Raw genomic sequence first — 6,000 nt, forward strand, 5'->3', positions numbered from 1 at the left:
TGAAAAATTCAATTAAAATTTCATAATTTTGGAATAACGATTCTTCATTAATAGTTTATCAGTATGACCACATTATCAAATTGATAAGGCAAGTGTTCCAGGAATACGCATTAACACTTCAATTACAAACATTAAACCTGAATTGAATGCTGTCAAAAATTCCATTTGATAAAAAACGTTCTTCTTTAAATTTCCCTTTGGTGAAAATTAAATAACTCAACATCATTTTGCTTTTAACTCCCTTTTTCAAATTATGTATGATTTGGATGTCCATTTTTGCAGCATTTGGCAATGAATAAGGTGTTAAACATCTAAAAATGCTATGCTCGTGCTAATTCAATTAATTATTGTCATTCTATAATTCAAATTTCACGTAGAATTTTAAAAATTAGTCTTTTCAAAAACAAAACATGTAATGTATTTCAGATCACTAAAAATGTACAGAATTTTCTACCTCTTTGCGAAGTTTCTTTTATAATCATTTGTACAGTTTCATTTTTAACATATTCTCCAGCTTAATTCTAGCTTTGGTCCCCTGGGTGAGAGGGCTGCCCATTCTTTGGCCAGTTGGCCGCCTGTTCGATCCTGCAATGCTTTCATGTCCAGCAGCACATTTTAAATTACTCAATTAATTAAGGTTTTTAGTTGAGATAAAAAAGCCAGTGTCACGAGCGGGATTCGAACCCACGACCTTTCGGGGTTCGAATCCCGCTCGTGTCACTGGATTTTTTATCTCAACTAAAAACCTTAATTAATTGAACGATATTTTTTTCACGATTTTTCTCATAAATTTTAACTAACAATTTATTTCATGGATATGCTCATAAAATTTAGCTAACAATTTATTACATAGTTTTGTTCGCAAAATTTAACTAAGAATTTTTTTACACGGTTTTGCTCATAAAATTACTTCATTTTCGTCGAGTAGCGTCAGAACCGGACCCTCATATGTTTTGTAGTTTATTTCGAACAATGTATGTGTAATTTTGTCGTTATATTAATTACAACATGTTATTTTAATGTAAACCAAATTAAACGAGATCAAAAATGCGTTAGTTTTTATAAGAATTATTTAATTATGATGGTTAGGCAGAAAATTTATCGAAACATAGGAAAAACTTTATTTAAAACTATTAAATTTATCTGACAATGTATTACATGGTTGTGCTCATAAAATTTAAGTAACAATTTATTACAAGGTTTTGCCCAAAATATTGAATGAAGAACTGTTTTGGCCAGAGCAAAATAGAGGCCCCGCTCTTTGTCCCTTTGAGTCCTCTCCCTTCCTCCTTTTTCCCAGTAGTTCTGATTTTAATGTCCAGTACGAATCTATTGTGAATGACTCTCGGCTCACCTCTCCTCTTTTTAAAAAAACCTCCTGTGAGCACCTCTCCTAATCCCCTTAAATTTTTCTTTAACTTTTCCCAAATTTCCCATACTATCATTCACATCCTGCAGGTCGTTTACGGCGTTGTAACGGGGCCCCGGCCTCGCGACGGCCCTTCAGTGAGGGATTCCTTTTTTCTTTATACAGGCAACGCAAATCGTAAGTTTTTTGTTTATTTCTTTTTTTTTTATTTTATTTTTGTATCCAGCCAAAACAAGCACAAAAGAGGCGTTGCGATTATGATACTGATTATTGTGATACACGTGACTGTTCGTGGCGTGCGCTTGACGTCGGATAGATGTGCACACCACACCAAAACGTGTCAAGGCGTCGGGTAGCGTCGCATAGCATCGCATCTGGTGTGTTCCCCGCTTAAAGCCAGAAACACACTTACCCGATTCTACGCCATGCGACGCTACCCGATGCTACCCGACGCCTTGCCACGTTTTTGTGGGGGTGCACATCTATCCGACGCAAGCACACGTCGCGTACTGTCCACAGCGTTTATCACAATAATCACTATCACAATCGCAACGCATCTTTTGTTCTTAATGCACTATTTCGAGCAAAACCTTGTAATAAATTGTTAGTTAAATTTTATGAGCACAACCATCTAATAAATTGTTTGTTAAACTTAATTGTTTTAAATAAAGTTACTCCTAACCATCATAATTAAACAATGTTTATAAAACCTTATGCATTTTTTCTCTCGTTTAATTTGGTTTACCTTAAAATAACATGTTGTAATTAATATAACGACAAAATCACATGTACTTAGTTTGAAATAAACTACAAAAAATATGAGTGTCCTATTAATACACATATATTAATACAACTATACTAATAAATTATTAATTAAATTTTATGAGCAAAACCGTGTAATAAATTGTTTCAAATTTAGTTTATGTACCGCTGAAGCGAGTACAATAAATTGTTTGTTAAATTCATTATACAAAAATATCGTATTCCGGTGTTTTGATTAATTTTCTACCAAACCATTAAAATTATTTTTTTAAATAAAAACTAATTAATTTTTAATCACGGTTAATTTGGTTTATATTAAAATAAGTATGTTGTAATTAATATAACGACAATAGTACATGTAATTTGAATAAAAATATGAGTGTCCGGTTTCTGAGAGACTAGGGAACTGATTTAGAATCATATTTTTTTAAAAGAAAATTCATTATTTATTAAATTTAATATCTGTATTGAACAAAATTGTAACATGGAAATAACTGAGAGCTGTTTTTTTGTACTAAATCGATGGGAGAAGTTGGTTTGTTTTTCGATCCTTGATAAACATATTCTAAAAACATTGGATGTATTTTCACTTTCAGACCTCAATGATCTTTGGCTACGCTCTCGGTAAACATTCCTCACAAGTTGCTGAATAATTGAACAGCTTAAAAGCGTTTAATAAAGCGTTAACGGCAGTTTGGTGGCTGGAGATGTATTAGAGGAAATATAACTTTGTAATTTGGGGTTAATAATTATAAACGCACTTGGTTTTAAACGTAAATGTTTGTTTTTATTGGGGGTGGATAAACATTTTTGAAATGATCGACTATGTCCGACTTGTTTTGTTATGTTTTATTATATCCTATCGTCGATGGCGTATGATTAATAAACCAGTGAGGATAAACAGTGAAGTATTCGATTCTTGAACCGTTGGACGTTCAAGGGCGAAGAGGATCCGCCCGACCGTGTCATCTCCGGGTAATTTTTTTCTTTCCGACTCCACTTTTGGAAAGTCGAATAGTGGAAAGCGCGGCGTTCCAAATGGGCAATCGACCACCGCTACGATAAGCAATCCGACCGATTTTGTCTTGCACACCCTACGTTATCATAATTATGAAAACATTTTGGCGAAACCGAACTTATGCAGTCGCTTCACGCGCATTCCTCTTATGTACCTTCATACCTACTCTCCTTAATTGACAATACGTAAAGGTCTTAATAGGTAACAAAAGCAAGAAACAGAACAAACAAATGACCAAGGTCGAGAAAATCAGTTGAACTAGCAGTAACCGTCAAACGAAGATGACAGGGAAACGAGTTTTAGCTTACCCTCCCTAATATTAGATATTTTAAATATGTATAAAAAATTTATCAAATAAAAGTTTCAGTTGTACATAGAATCAAAAATATTAGTTATAATAATGTATGGATTTTTGGTATACCAATGGCAACTGGATAGCTTTTAACATATCCAAATCCATGGAAACACCAAGAATTGGAATTGCAAGTTTGGTTAATTTCCAAGCTCTTATTTCTCTTGGTTGGTTTTATTTAAAAATAGTTAGGTGAACTATTCCAATCATTTTATTTTTTACTTTTGGATATGCATTCAAGATTCAGCTGCCAGGCCCTTTAAAAGACATCTTTGGTGTTCAAAACACCAAGGTAAAAATAATTATATTATTATAATAATTATTATTATAATTGAAAGATGGCAAAAAGGAGGGAAAATTCAAAAAGGTGTAGTTGAGATGGTAGTTGGTGTCCGAGTGGATCGAAGTCACGATAGCTCAAGTGGTAGAGCAGCGGTGTATCAAGCCGAAGATCATGGGTTCGAATCCCCTCGTGCCTTGACTTTTTTATCTCAGCTGAAAACCTTAATTAATTGTAAGGTAAAAATAAGGTTACCCCGAAATTCCTAACCTGAAAAAGAATATTACTTGGTTGCAATATTTCAATAAATAACCTAAATAACTATCAATTAATTAATTTTTTTAATGTAAGTCTTGGCTGAAATTAAAGATTTAGTGTAACGAGCGGTATTCGAACACACGACCTTCGGCTTGATACGCAGCTGCTCTACCACTTGAGCTATCATAACCTCGATCCACTCGGATACTAACTTCCCACCTCAACCCCACTTTTTTATATTTTCCCTTCTTTTTGCCATTTTTCAAATGTCGTGTTATCAGAATTGGATTCTCGGCGACATATGAAGTGGCCACGGGGAGCTGTTAGTGAAGTTATACTTCGTTTTACTATTAATTCCATTATATTTCGTGGTCTGATTGACCAAATTACTTCTTTCAATTAATTAATCTTTTTGTGTAAGGCCTTTGCTGAAATAAAAATTGAAAAAAGTTGCTAAATTGTTTTCAGAGCATCTTTCCACAATTTTTACTGTACACCATGACATACTTGATCAAGACCATCAGTTTAACATTGAACACGACTTGAATGTCCCCTTGCAACTCTCTTATCCTCCTAAAGCATTTACTCCATCAGACATACGACACACTACTAAACAACTACCTTCACGAAAAGCTCCAGGCTATGATCTAATTACAAAACAAATATTACAAAATTTGCCCCACAGAGGCTTACTATTCTTAACATACCTATACAACGCTGTACTCAGGACCAAGTTCTCTATAATTAAAATGATTCATAAGCCAAATAAACCTTCTGATCTTCCAAATTCCTATCGACCCATTAGTCTCCTTTCTATTCTTGCCAAAATACTGGAAAAACTACTTCTCCCATGATTACTGCCAATAATTGAAAATTCTAATATTATTCCAGATAATCAGTTTGGGTTCCGCACATTTCACTCGACAACGCAACAATTATATCGTGTTGCTGACAATATAGCCTCTTCCCTCGAAAAAAAAACAAAACAGCATTGCTTGGGTGTCTTTCTTGATTTAGAACGGCCTTCGATCGAGTCTGGCACTCGGGCTTGCTTTGGAAACTGAGGAACATCCTCCCTCACACGTACTATCTTATACTGAGATCTTATCTGACGGACTCGACTCCCTGAATTCTCACCTTATATACGCATAAGGCCGGGTGTTCCTCAGGGAAGTATACTTGGCCCTTTTCTATTTTCCATATACACTGCAGATATTCCTACACACGTTAACATTTNTCAATTAATTAAGGTTTTTAGTTGAGATAAAAAAGTCAGTGTCACGAGCGGGATTCGAAAAGTTGAAAATGGCAAAAAGGAGGGAACATACTAATCGATGTAAATGAGATGGGGAATTAATTGGTGACCGAGCAAATCGAAAAAAAATTATCATGTATGTGAAGTAGTTTTATAGAAACCAGGTCAAAATAGCTAAAAACACCGTTCAGAAAAAAACGATAGCTGGAAAAACAACAAACTTTCGGTTTTTAAATAAAATTGACAGAGATTCTGCATGGATCGACACCATAAAAGTTATTTTGTTATTGAAGTAGAACATGGTTTTTTTTCAAGATAACGTTGTTTCAATAAGTCCATAAGGTTTTGTTTATGTTTTATTATGTTGGTATTCCTTTTCTGACAGTCTTTCACTCTTTGGTGATATTATTTTTAGCATTTTTTGTTCTTAATAATAATACAAAGCTTAGATTTTTGAGGAATCAGAGGAACCACTGACGGTTTTACCCAAAATATAGACTTAGAGAAAATGGTATTTATCCAGGTCTCTGCACCTCTCAGTTCATCTTCAGTGCAAATATAAATAACGTACATTTTGATGCGTGTGATGATTAGTGACCGTTAATCGATATTTATTTAGAAATCGTGAGATGCGGTCTGGTGTGATGTAGGTTTCAGAAAAATATTTTCTTTATCGTGCCAACGTTTCGATCTTTATTGAGATCAT

At 34.1% G+C, this 6,000-nt stretch overlaps 1 protein-coding gene across 2 annotated transcripts in view; it reads right to left on the reverse strand.

Annotated features, from left to right (window-relative positions):
• Positions 1-6,000, reverse strand: part of LOC106665560 (protein phosphatase 1 regulatory subunit 14B) — a 200,309-nt gene that overhangs the window by 121,686 nt on the left and 72,623 nt on the right. The gene's annotated exons all lie outside the window — the stretch shown is intronic.

Source organism: Cimex lectularius, unplaced genomic scaffold (genome assembly GCF_000648675.2).
Source record: "Cimex lectularius strain Harlan isolate CLEC.00 unplaced genomic scaffold, Clec_2.1 scaffold331, whole genome shotgun sequence".
In the NCBI taxonomy this organism is placed as follows: domain Eukaryota; kingdom Metazoa; phylum Arthropoda; class Insecta; order Hemiptera; family Cimicidae; genus Cimex; species Cimex lectularius.